The sequence below is a fragment of the Leptodactylus fuscus genome, chromosome 3 (assembly GCF_031893055.1).
Source record: "Leptodactylus fuscus isolate aLepFus1 chromosome 3, aLepFus1.hap2, whole genome shotgun sequence".
Classification (NCBI taxonomy): Eukaryota; Metazoa; Chordata; class Amphibia; order Anura; family Leptodactylidae; genus Leptodactylus; species Leptodactylus fuscus.
The window spans coordinates 186287109-186301695 of record NC_134267.1 but is presented as its reverse complement, the minus strand read 5'-3'; positions in this window follow the sequence as shown (position 1 = coordinate 186301695).

Sequence of the window (14587 nt, the reverse complement as noted above, 5' to 3'; positions counted from 1 at the left end):
GAAACTGAGGGGGCAAATGAAGGGGAGGGGGGGGGAACGGCATGACACTGGGGAAGATGAAGGGGGTGGGGAGAGAACGGCATGAAACTGGGGACAGAGATGGAGGGGGCCCAATGAAACTGAAGGGGCAAATGAAGGGGAGGGGGGAACGGCATGACACTGGGGCAGAGATGGGGGGACATGAAACTGTGGGCAGATGAAGGGGGAGAACGTGATGAAACTGGGGACAGAGATGGAGGGGGGACATGAAACTGGGGGCAGAGGAAGGGTGTATATGAAACTGGGGGAGAGATGGAGGGGGGCATATAATTTACAGGTGACTGTAGGAGGATTATACTGTGTGGGAGCACATAATAAATGAATGAGAATGGGTGGAATCAACATAAAAGTGGGTGGAGCCAAATTTGCAGCGGCGCGCAGAGCGCGCTGCACATTTTGCCCCTCTTTCTACTCTTTAAAAGATTGGGAGGTATGGCGTTGGTGACGCCACACTCCTGCATGACACTCGCTTCATCTGCAACGCACAGTGTCTCGACTCCCCCACCTCCTTTACAAGGGGGCCCACTGAGGCTCTGTCGCCCAAGGGTCCATAAAAACCTGGAGCCGGCCCTGTGTGACAGTACAGGTTAATGCACACAGTAATGTACACAGTGGTAGCACAGCACAAGAATAATGCACGCAGTAATATTACAGTACAGGGATAATATACATAGTGATGTTGCAATACAGGAATCATGACGACTATGACATCATAGCATAGGGAGAATATGCACACAATAAAATCACTGTATACTGTGACATTACAGCATATGAGTATTAAGAAAATAATTATAATGATATCACATGCTATCATTATGATGTTCCGGTAAAGTAACAAGATGCAGTCACTTTTCCACATCCTGCATCCTAATATCAATATGGACCTTTAGTTGTTGGGCCCCATAAGTAGTTGCTATGTCTGTTACCCCAGTATTTACACCAATGATTGTTGGCAAGAACTGGTACATTTCAGAAGGCTGTAACAGCCTCCTTGGCATAGAGAAGATCAACTACAAGGAAATGTGTCTAATTCACGATCCACGGTGATGTTCTGGTTGAATGTGCTTGAATGTTTTGCCTCCACTTGTAGTCACCTTGTTTGTACACCATGTGCCATTTTCTGTCTCAATGGCCTTAGAGGGGCTGCTCAGTGGTTATTTCACTAAGCCTCTCATTATTTATTTGCTTTTTATTGGGGACTCCAGGGTCTGGCTGACTATAGGAATGGCTCGGTAGTTAGTGGCAGATTCCTTATAATTAGAGATGAGCGAGTAGTATTCGATCGAGTAGGTATTCGATCGAATACTACAATATTCTAAATACTCGTACTGAATCGAGTACCACTCGTTATTCGAATGGAAAAGTTCGATCCAGAACCAGCATTGATTGGCCAAATGCTATACAGTCGGCCAATCAACGCTGATTCTTCTCCTACCTTTAGAAGTCTTCTCCGTGCAGCTTCCCCATGGCGTCTTCCGGCTCTGAATTCACTGTGCCAGGCATTGGGCCTGGGCAGAGCCGACTGCGCATGCCCGCTTGTAGTGCGGGCATGCGCAGCCAGCTCTGCCCAGGCCCGATGCCTGGCAGAGTGAATTCAGAGCCGGAAGACGCCGCGGGGACGCTGCACGGAGAAGACTGCACGGAGGATCCAGCCCGACCCTCACTCGTGGACTTGGTAAGTATAATTTGATCGAACGTTGCCTACCCCTGAAACGAGCATTTTCCCCCCCTAGAGTATAATAGGGTTCGATATTTGATTCGAGTAGTCGAATATTGAGAGGCTACTCGAAACGAATATCGAATCTCGAACATTTTACTGTTCGCTCATCTCTACTTATAATGCTTTTTGTTAGAATGATAAGGATGTATTTATTTTACCAGTGGACCCAGTATCACACACTGTTCTGGTAGATAGGCTTTGACTGAACCATTAAGCTACACATAGCTCACATGTGCACTAATATTTTGGGTCCTACATATGGCCTCCCCCTCGTAGGTGACATTTCCTTTCTAGAAGGTACCTCTCCAGGTCAAGACCTCCCGACTGTGCATTAAATGCAGTGTACATTGATCCCTGCATGGGTTGAGAGACTCAGATAAGTGGAAGAGCGATCTACTCATAAATACATAGCACACATTAACTATGTCTCTTGGTTATGCATATCTAGGAGGAAAACAATATTATGTTGCCATTTTGGATGGATCTGTAGCTGTAATATGTTGTCCTTAAACATGGCAGCATATTAGAGAGGTTATGCACCAAGAATATTTATCCTTTATCTATAGGATAGAGTATAAATAGATGGTCGGTCGGGGTCTGACTGCTGCTGGGCTGAATTTAGGTGTTCCCATGCCAGACAGGATGTATTCACATTCTTTTTACTTCAATGGGAGAGGAGGAGTACAGCACAATATCTGATACTCTCATTGAAGTGAATGGAAGCCCAGGTCTTGTCATCCTGAGTGCACAGTGGGGATCCCCTTTAAGAGTTTTCAATATTAAAAAGTACTAGACGTTTTTGGTTATGAAGGTGGAAATTAATTTTGAGTACAATACAGTGTGTGAACAGAGGGGTAAGTTGATGGTAGTGGGACCCAATGCATACCATAACAGAGGATCCTGCCTATCAGGTATCACTTATAATATTGGGGCAATCTTATATGGCAGAGGGGCATTGGGTCCTCTCAGGTGGAAACGCTTGGATACAGCTACGACCTTTTCTTCCCTTAAATGTTGGTACCAACATGGTTGACTAGGAGACCCGTGCATTGTAGATTCTCAGTACTATTTAGTATTACCCAGAGGTGCTGGGCCTTAATATAACCTGCCCTGCACAGATTCAGCTTTATGGAAGCTAATGGAAGATGACAGGCTTCATTAGATGTGTGGATGCCCTCTTTTCACCCTGCTTTCTCTCAGTTAAATGAAGTCCTTTTTAAGCCTCCAGGCATACGTATTACCACCCCTACCTTTTGTCTACGCTTGTAAGACTTTGGTGTTAATTTAAATGAAAAGTCTGCGCTTATTAAGTACTTCTAATATCTGAATCTCTGAAATATGCCCACTTTCCAAATTAAGATGCCATTTCACGTAATGATAACATTATTTCACAGTGAGGAGCATAAATTACAGGCCCCTTAGTGGTATGAAAAGTGACATTTCTTGTTCTGGCTCAAAAAGAAAATTAGCAACCAGTACAAAGAAATATCCCCGCAGATTACCTGATTTTCTATATATTTATAGACAGCTATGGCACATACAGGACATTTTGTTACAGGATGTCTACGGTCTATGCATTTTTACTTATGGAGCTTGAATCTTGAAATTTCAGGATCGTTTTTAAAATCAGATTTCCGATCATTTTCCATTCGAACCCGATCCCAATTCCGATCCCAATGCAAGTCAATGGGATTTTTTAAATAATCGGAGATCAGATTTTAAAAACGATCATATTCACTACACAGCATGTAGTACTGTGTAGTGATTAAACCCCAACTCCAAACCCCTGGTGTCCGCTTACCTGCACAGCTGCAGCTCCCAGTTCTTCTTGGTTCGGTCCTCTCTCCTTCACAGGCCTTCAGCGCGCCCTGTGCCCCCCCCCCCCCCCGCCTCCCTAGACTAGTATTGTAGAGATGCAGGAAGTAGGTGGGGCTTGGTGCAGCTTAGGAGAGTGCGGGCAGGGAGACGTGAGTGCATCACTCACGTCTCCCCTCCCAGTACCCGCCCACACTCTCCTAAGCCCCGCCTTCTCTATAATACTAGTCTAGGGAGTGGGAGGCGGGGGCGGGGCGCTCTGAAGCCATGTGAAGGACAGAGGACCGGACCAGCAGAGGGCAGTGGCCCTCATAGGCCATGAGTAAGGGGCTGCTTTAGAGCTCCAAAACGCGTCAGAAAGATGCTTTCTCCTTTTTTCTTTGTCATCATGAGCACCTTTACATCATTGGGCTGTTCAGATTTGGTGGCAGGTCCTTTAAATCATTGCGCTTTTCATATCTGACAGGTCTTTTCTATCTTTTCCAAGAAAGCATATCTTTTAGTAAAAAGGCCTTAGCGTACAGTATATAAATGTATATTAATTTGTGTCCTACATATATGGGAATATAGAAGTGATTTTAAATGGAAAGGAATATTTGCATCTTTTTGCTTGAAATCTATTCGGAGCTGTTTTTCATAATGCTGGCCAATATTAATATGTTTGGGAATATACTTCATAAATCTATATATTAAGTTGCAAAGTCAAGCAAGCTTCTTCTATTTCATCCGGATTCTGGATTTAATGACTATTTCTTGTCTGCCTTTTAGACCCACTAGGTTCCCTCTGCCTTGAGATTGTACCTTGTGAAATATATGTATTCATTCTCCCTCTGCTGGTAAACATCTCAAGCACAGAGCTACAATAACCTTGAATATATAAAGACACTTTATAGGATTTTAGTTCCCTATCAAGTCCGATTACCATTTGTATTGTGTTTATCAGATTTTACTCTGCCCTCTGCAAACACTTTTTTCCATCTATCACCCAGTATTGGATTTTAATGACGTAGAAAACCTGCTCCAAATGTGTGAGATATAGAGGTGGTTTAGAGTCACAGAATAAGAAAGAAGTTTAAAGATTAAATGAGGAAGCAAATTTATTGTGAGTTTATTGACGTAATGTTGTTGGAAAAGTTATCCTGAGTATACTGTACTTTGCTGGGTATGCATATGTATGGTCCATGTGGGTACACTACAGTAACAAGCCAGTTGATATTAGTAAAGCTAGGGATACACAGTGACATTGACAGAGACTCCCATTGAACAACCAAAGATCGCCATGTTGTCCTGCGACTCCTTCACTAATCTACGTGAATGGAGTTGCATTGCAATCTCATAGGTTCTGACTTTTCAGCCCCAAAAGAATCGAGCTCTGTTCAATTTCTTTTGCAGATAGAACACTTAGGCTGAGTTCACACGTGAGTTTTTTATCTGGAATTTGACGCAGAGGCAGCCTCAGATTCTGGACCAAAAAACGGCTAGCCACACCTGGAGTTGCAAGGCAAATGACCGCTGATGAATGAGATGTGATATCCGCCTGAAGAAAGGGCATGTCGCTTGTTTTTTCCGCGAGTGGAAACAAACTGCTCGCGGAAAAAGAAAATGACCGGCTTCCATTGATTTCAATGGGAGGCGTTTTTTTGAACAGGATTTTGACGCGGATTCCGCATCAAATTCCTGAACAAAAAACCCCATCTGAACCCGGCCTTAGGACTTCGTAGCTGAATAAAGATGAAGATGACGCCTCTACTAACATCTATGTGTCTGCAGGCTCAGAATAATTTCACACTAAATTTTTGGAAAAATACTGGTGTATTTGGAATTTTTTAGTGCTTTTTGATGTTTTTTTTCTAAAATTGAGCTAGATATTAGTTGTTAGGCGTTAACAACATATTCAGTATATTTGTTGTGGCGTTTTTCATCTCTTTTGCAAAAATAATTTTCTGCAGACTTCTATATTAATAAAAAAAACCTGAATAAAACATGACAAATATTTGCTTAAAGAAATGATATTCCAAAAACAATTGTAATAATTGCATAACAATCATGGCGTTTTTATCCGAACCCAAGAAAAAAAGCCACAAGAAGCTTAATAAAGCAAGGGGAAGATACCATCAATAAGTAAGCCACACTACAGAATGCAATGAAATGCTGGAAAGAGCCTTCACCTTTTATCTACTTTGAGTACTTTGCCATCTCTTAGCTTCCAGTCGAGTCGATCGAAGTCTAGACCTGACCTTTGTGGTGTGCGAGGATAATATAAGCTCTCAGGGTGCATCCACTCTATTAGAGAAGGGAGACGCCACAATCCTAGTCTAGTAACACAATATGCAAATCATATGGTATAATCTATTATTTTACAGCTTGGGCCCCCCTTGGAATAAACAGTCACTGTGTAGTGGATACCGAAAGGACCAAGGATTGACCCCCAAATTGGTCAAGAGAAAGGAACTGCACTTCACCCAGGGATGTTCAATGCAAAACGTCTTCTTTATTTGTCAATAACGCATTACGAGTTTTAGGGTGTGAACTTTCTCTTGACCCATTTGGGGGTCTATCCTTGGTCCTTTTGGTATGGTCCTGAACAGGGGCGAACCTGCCCCTTTCGCCGCCCAAGGCGAACTACAGAAAGCCGCCCCCCCCCCACCGGGAGGAGGGGGCGTGACTGAGCGGAGGGGCGTGGCGACATGAAGGGGGCAGGGCTTAGCACCGTTCGCCGGCAGAGAGCAGGCACGGAGATGACCTGCTCTCTGCCTGAGAGGAGGCTGCTGGAGCAGCGCTGCTCTAGTGGCCTCCCCAAACCACCGCTCGGTGCTAAGCCAGTCCAGGACAGCTTGTCCTGGACTGGCTTAGGTAACCAAAAATGCCGCCCTCCCTGAGGCCCTGGCATAGCGCCGCCTAAAGCGCTTGCTTCAGGTCGCCTCGTGGGAGGTGCTGGTCCTGAAACCTTAGGGTGAATACGGATCCTGTGGCTGATACAGCCCAGAGAGGAACCCTCTGCTAATCGGTTTCAGCATGCTTATGGTAGTTGTAAACTGTTCACAACCAACCAAGGTGACAGCTTTACCTATTCATTCAGTATTATCTGGTACATGACAATATTACACCATACACAGCTCACTGATGTAAAATACATCAGTAAAATACACGCCGGAGGACACACTGCAAATTTCCAAAACTGTTGCAGTTTTGGAAATTGCAGTATGTCGATTATACCTACAGAAATGCTGACGGTTTCCCTATAGGTATAATTGAAGCAGAGAGTGTGCAGAGGAAATCTGCAAACTTTGTGTTCAAAGTGCTATTTGAAAAACCGCAATATCCTGCCACCGTAGTTTTCCCACAGCGCTTTTTTGCTGCAGGATGCTACATGGGGCTCTAGCCTACATTAGCTTCTGCCCCCTGCATTGCAGGAAAGAAGTCAAATCAGGCTGCTGACAGCTCACAATAATGTAGTTCCCCGTAACTACAACATGGACACAAAAGTAAGTCTGTCTGTGGCACACACCTATTTATGTTATTCCTACATTCATTGGGAACTGACTAGGACAAAATACAGTCACCACTAGGATGACTACAAAAAGTCTTTAAAACTGCAAAATTTTTAATTTTTTCATGTTTGTAAAAATTATAAACTTTTATTTGAAGGACTAGGAAATATCTAGGAAGCACATATACTTCTTTGGTTTGTTCAATCTAGTCTTTTCTTTGGCTCAAAAAATGCAGGAAAATCTGCAGCAAAAAAGTAGCTTTTCCACTTTAGCCTAACCCCTCATTCACATCTGTGTTTAGTCTGCATAAGGACCCCCCAAACGGACTACCGAATGCATTGGCAAGTGGTGTGCAGTGAAAGCACAAAGAGCCCATAGACTATAATGGGGTCCGTGTGCTTTCTGCGCACTGCTTGTACGAATCATGCGGACAGGGCCGCCATCAGGAATTTTGGGGCCCCATACAGCCTAAGTGTCTGGGCCCCCCCCTCCCCCGCCATTTTAAAACTACCTTATTTTGCGACATACCAATTCTGTATTACATTTCCCTTTATTTAGCAGCATTACAAGGCTTAATCAGATTCTATTTGCAGGTAAAATCTGCTACGTGTGACAGCGCCTATAGAAAGCCAACACCATTTATAAGAGCCCTCTTAATAAATCCTCAGGTCTTTTTCACATTGCATTTTTGGCCTCCCTTGCCGGGATACGTTGGTAACCAGTCAGAATCAGCTTATCCCTGCACGAAGAACTGGCCATTAAAAAAAATGGGGGGCCTGCAGTTCTCCATGCAGGGATAAGTGGGGAGCTGATTGTGACTGGTTACCAATGTATCCCAGCAAGGGAGGCCAAAAACACAATGTGAACACTCCTTTAAAGTGAAAGTCCCACCCCCAAACAGCCTACATCATTATTATTCTCCAGCTAAAAAATTATATATTATATATTATTGCCCCAGTTCCCTCTCCGCAGTGCCGCACACCCGATATCCCAACAATCCCCCCCTGTCCACCCTCTAACATCTTTCCATTGCCCCCTGTACCCATACTTCCCAACTTTTGAAGAACCAAAAGAGGGACAAAATGAAATTTAGCCCCACCCACTGTTATGTTGACTCCGCCCACTCATTAATTTTCCATTTGCCCGCACACTGTATAATCCTCCTAGTCACCCGTAAATTATACGTCCCCCTCCGTCTCTCTCCCAGCTTCATATACACCATTCATCTGCCCCCAGATTCATGTCCCCTCCATCTCTGCCCCCAGATTCATGTCCCCCCATCCCTGCCCCCAGATTCATGTCCCCCATCTCTGCCCCCAGATTCATGTCTCCTCCATCTCTGCCCCCAGATCCATGTCCCCTCCATTTCTGCCCACAGATTCATGTCCTCACATTTCTGCCCCCAGATTCATGTCCCCTCCATCTCTGCCCCCAGATTCATGTCCCCCCATCTCTGCCCCCAAATTCATGTCCCCCCATCTCTACCCCCAGATTCATGTCCCCCCATCTCTGCCCCCAGATTCATGTCCCCTCCATCTCTGCCCCCAGATTCATGTCCCCCATCTCTGCCCCCAGATTCATGTCCCCCCATCTCTGCCCCCAGATTCATGTCCCCCCATCTCTACCCCCAGATTCATGTCCCCCCATCTCTGCCCCCAGATTCATGTCCTCTCCATCTCTGCCCCCAGATTCATGTCCCCTCCATCTCTGCCCCCAGATTCATGTCCCTCCATCTCTGCCCCCAGATTCATGTCCCTCCATCTCTGCCCCCAGTGTCATGCCGTCCTCTCCTTCATCTGCCCCCAGTTTCACGTTCCACATTACACTTACCTTCTCCTTCGTTCCGCCGCTGCTCTCTGCGTGCCTCTCTCTCTTACTGGCGCACAGTTGTAGACGCGATGTGATGTCATCACATCGCGTCTACACTGCCGGGTAGCCGGCGGCAGCGGCTGAAGCGAGGAGCTGACCTGTGTCAGCTCCTCGCTTCGCCGCTGACGCCTCTCTCGCTGACGCTGACGCATATGCGGCTGAAGCCGCATATATGTCAGCGAGAGAGGTGGCAGCGGCGAAGCAAGGAGCTGACACAGGTCAGCTCCTTGCTTCAGCCGTGTATGTGTTCAACTCAGATCTGCGTCCTCTGGACGCAGATCTGAGTTGAAACAGGACATACAATGACTGCTGCCGGTGCCAGGGGGCCGGCACACGGTGGCGGGCCAAAACCGGGCCCCCCCATTTTTAAATTTGGCCGGGTCCCTGACGCCAGTAGCAGTAGTACTGGCCTATCGGCGGCCCTGCATGCGGACATGAAAGTAGGTCACAAAGTATTTTTCTATCCGAATGTTCCATGCAGACACTGCATGGAAAGCACACAGACCCCATTACAGTTTATGGGGTCCATGTGCTTTCACTGCACACTGCTTGCCAGTGTGTTCGGTATATTGATTGGGGGGGGGGGTGTCTCCATGCAGCCTCACGGAACGCAGAGGTGTAACGAGGGGTAACTCTATATTAAGACAGCAGAAATACACAACTAATTTATGTGCACATTTAGTGACGCACTGTATACTAAGTTGTGATACATTTATATAAAGTCGAGAAAATTGGACATTTTCTTTTCTTAGAAATGTTCCTCCAACTATAAGGTAATGTTGGCTTTCCCATAGTTGGGACCCCCCAAAAAATCAGCTGTGATATGTGTGAAAACTTTGTAGTAATTGTTCAATTTCCTGTAGCGACACCACAGGGGAAATGGAGAATGACACTGTTCATGGGATATATATGGAGGATTAACATAAACTTCCCTAAATGGGTATCAAACATGAATTCACTAAACCAGACAACTACTTTTTAAGAATATCCTACAGAATTTAAGTTACTTGGCTTGTTATTCTTATCTCAAACACCAGAAAGTGTCCCTAGCCCTTTGAGGCTTTCTCTTCCTCTCCTAAAAGATATTATCAAGCATCAGTAGCATGGACTCTGCCGTGAAGGTTTCACGTTTAAAATAAACCTTTTTATGATCATTTTGCTTCTGCAGAAAAAAATAATGGTCCAATCTCGTTCTGGATAATCCCTGCAGCCTACTTGTGCGAGCGCAGAGTTCATTGGAAGTCTTGCAGCCACTTCAAATTATTAACATTCCTTCCTGTTTCAGAATACCTTTCTCCCGCAGCTGAGTTCAGCTTATATATCAAAATATGCCATTAAAATAATTCCAAATATTGAAAAGCGTTTGAACCTCTCTAAAGAATTCAGTTGGCTGCCAAGCTTCACAGATGTACCCAAAATATAGCAATAAAACAGGCACTGTGGCAATGTTTTATGATTTTGCCAGACTATAAAAGAGCTGCAATCTTCTTAGGACTTAGATAAAAAAAACGTATAAAATTACTTTTAATGTTTAACGTTTTCCAGACAACTTTTTATCTATCTGATTAGTATAATTTAATTTAAGCATCGCAATTCAGAGCGCCGCTAAATGCTCAATTTATTCCTATATTCTCTTCCGCGGCATCGTAGTCTCTTTAAAATGGGATGTAAAAATTTTTGTTTAAAAAATAAAGCGAAAAAAAATTCCACAATTTCCTAGAAAATGGGAAAATATTTGGTATTCAGTTGCATTTTTAATATGCCAACTCAAGTTTCTTTTTGTTAAGTTGGAAATGAAGTTGAAGTGTTTTGGCTTCGAGTTCTGGAAGTGTTGCCAGAACAGTCATCTCGGTTTTTTCATCGAATTTTTTCATTTACTGGAAAATGGTGCAGTTTGAGAGCAATGTATAGAATCCATTGATTATCACCCTGGAAATAGACTTGGTTATTTTAGCAGAGGTTCTATTAAGGGAGGGGAGAACCAATGTTTTGCAACATGCGGAGCTTGACTTTATACAAGGCTGTTAAACTGCCTGGAGGAAAGTCAGTGCCAAGCTATACGGGATACTGTGCTCGCTGCAAAGCCTCAATTTCTTGGCTATCGGTAGAGAAACATTATACTAGGAAAAGACTTCTTTTGGAGGGAGCACAAAGAGAGCATGTAAAAGTGTTGGAAAGGATAATGAGCACAATAACCTATAGGAGACATAAAGTATGAAGTGTATAGTCATTTATTGTATTGTATTTATTCTGTGATTATTGGGATATGAAATGTGACAGATCTAATTCGGATAAAGGTCCATTATGTGAGCTTAAAGGCTTCATAACCACTTATATAAAATTCCCTAATACATGAAAAATACCTCGATAAAGTGAAGCTACTATTCAAATCATTTTAAATATGTCCATTATTTTGTTCCTACAGTTCCTGTGCAGACTAAAGTGTCTCCATGGTACCAGACTACAATCAATCCAGGTGTTGCCTTATCCTGCAACCATAATTCTTTGCACGTGTCCCCTTTTTTTTTTAGGGGGGGGGGTCTATGACCAGCAGCAATATCAATGTATAGAACCTCCCATAAAATAGTGGGAAAAAAAAGAAGCTTTAAGAAAAATAATAAAATTAAAAGTTCTAAATCCCTCCTTTCCCTAAAATAGACACAAAAGTAGAAAATTACTGTGAAACACATACACATTAGGTATCCTGTGTCTGACAGTGCCCAGTCTACTGAATATAGGGGATCTTCAGTGCTCCTGTTCCGTTAGAAAGGGGTTAATAGGAGCACTGCAGATACCCTATATTCAGCCAGACTTAATTCCAAGTGTGTGTGGGGGGGGGGAACCCAGTCCTCAAGCTCAGGGAATGGGCAGACAGACAACCAAAACACCCCCTCCCCTTTCCCAGCAAGTACTGCACCCAAAAACACTGACCAATTTAATTTTTGAAATTTTCCAGTAGCTGCTGCATATCCCCCCCCCTCGCCTTATACTCGAGTCAATAAGTTTTCCCAGTTTTTTTGTGGTAAAATTAGAGATGTCAGGATACTTTTTAATATCCGATTTCCAATCATTTTCCATCTGTACCCAATCCTGAACCCATTTCCGATCCTAATGCAAGTCAATGGGATTTTTTAATGATCGAAAATCGGATTTTAAAAACGATCCTATTCACTACACAGCGGGGAGACGTGAGTGCATCACTCACGTCTCTCTTCCCAGTACCCGCCCACACTCTCCTAAGCCACAAGCCCCGCCTTCTCCCAGCATCTGTAACACTAGCCTGGGAGGCGGGGGCGCACACGATGCTCTGCAGACATGTGAATTAGAGAGAAAAGGAGCGAGAACAACGAGGAACAGTGTGCAGGTAAGTTGAGCAATTGAATTCCATTCCCAATCTTTTTTTTAGACAGGATCGGAACCCGATCGCAATCGTGAAATTTACTCGATCGCCAAACGGGATCCGATCTTTTCCGATCCCAATCGCTCAACCCCATACATAAAGTTTGTTTTCAGTTTGTAACATGGTAGACACAAAGATCTGCATAAACAATTCTGATGCAGACTATTTATAAAGTTGTCTTTTTTTATTTTTTATACATTACAGAAATACATTAGCATCCCCTGCCAACCAATCGAATGGGGAATCCAAGGTGTTTGAATAGAGTGTCAGTGAAGTGGGATTTCTGGGCTTGGCTTCCATCAGTCTCTTAGACTTTAAAGTGCAGTTATGTCGTGAGAAGAAACATAAGACACTGGGAGTCCACTCTAGTAATTGTACAGGTCCCAGTGGTGGGATCCCCGCAATTGAACATTTATGTATATGTGTACATAATACTGGGCTCTTCTTATGATGCAGGAGGACTTTAGCCACCTTTTGACATTAAGGCCTTTGTACGACTACTACTTCAACAACTCATATAGATATGTAAAGTTATAAATATGTATGTGATATGTAATAGTATAAAAAAAGTATATAAAAGTATACAAAGCACAATTACCCCTCCCCTCTATGCCACTTACATGCCATATTTGGGCAACCCCTTTAAGTGAGGTAGTAAAGGAAAATTCCTTTATATTATAATTTTTGGTGTTTATCATATATATATATATATATATATATATATATATATATATATATATATATATATATATATATTTAGACCTTTAACTATTTTTCTAGAACAGTAGCAACAACTTCTTCTCTTCTTATACACATATGGGTAACTCCAGAAATATAAATAGAAGATCCTGGGCCCCAATGCAAAATTTGTAATGGAGCCTCTATCTACTTTGTTCTAGTATATATTTTAGGAGACAGGGGGACTAGGATCTAGGGTATCTTCAGATCTCTCTTTGTTTTCTGCCCCCTAAGCTTCTCAGAGCAGGGTCGGACTGGTCCCTGGTGAATCCCATGCCTTTAGTGAACCCTACTTCTTTTTTTAATAGTTAGTGGAGGTCTGGTAACAAGTGGTGTAACAATTCCTGCAAGCATGACCGGAGATGGTAGGGCCCTGTTACACTGTGATAGTGATCGGGGAAACATGTTTCTGAACCGCTATATACAGTCCTATGAAAAAGTTTGGGCACCCCTATTAATCTTAATCATTTTTAGTTCTAAATATTTTGGTATTTGCAACAGCCATTTCAGTTTGATATATCTAATAACTGATGGACACAGTAATATTTCAGGATTGAAATGAGGTTTATTGTACTAACAGAAAATGTGCAATATGCATTAAACCAAAATTTGACCGGTGCAAAAGTATGGGCACCTCAACAGAAAAGTGACATTAATATTTAGTAGATCCTCCTTTTGCAAAGATAACAGCCTCTAGTCGCTTCCTGTAGCTTTTAATCAGTTCCTGGATCCTGGATAAAGGTATTTTGGACAAACAATTCAAGTTCAGTTAAGTTAGATGGTCGCCGAGCATGGACAGCCCGCTTCAAATCATCCCACAGATGTTCAATGATATTCAGGTCTGGGGACTGGGATGGCCATTCCAGAACATTGTAATTGTTCCTCTGCATGAATGCCTGAGGATTTGGAGCGGTGTTTTGGATCATTGTCTTGCTGAAATATCCATCCCCGGCGTAACTTCAACTTCGTCACTGATTCTTGAACATTATTCTCAAGAATCTGCTAATACTGAGTGGAATCCATGCGACTCTCAACTTTAACAAGATTCCCGATGCCGGCATTGGCCACACAGCCCCAAAGCATGATGGAACCTCCACCAAATTTTACAGTGGGTAGCATGTGTTTTTCTTGGAATGCTGTTTCTTTTTGGACGCCATGCATAACGCCTTTTTTTATAACCAAACAACTCAATTTTTGTTTCCAAAATGAAGCTGCCTTGTCCAAATGTGCTTTTTCATACCTCAGGCAACTCTATTTGTGGCGTACGTGCAGAAACGGCTTCTTTCTCATCACTCTCCCATACAGCTTCTATTTGTGCAAAGTGCGCTGTATAGTTGACCGATGCACAGTGACACCATCTGCAGCAAGATGATGCTGCAGCTCTTTGGAGGTGGTCTGTGGATTGTCCTTGACTGTTCTCACCATTCTTCTTCTCTGCCTTTCTGATATTTTTCTTAGCCTGCCACTTCTGGGCTTAACAAGAACTGTCCCTGTGGTCTTCCATTTCCTTACTAT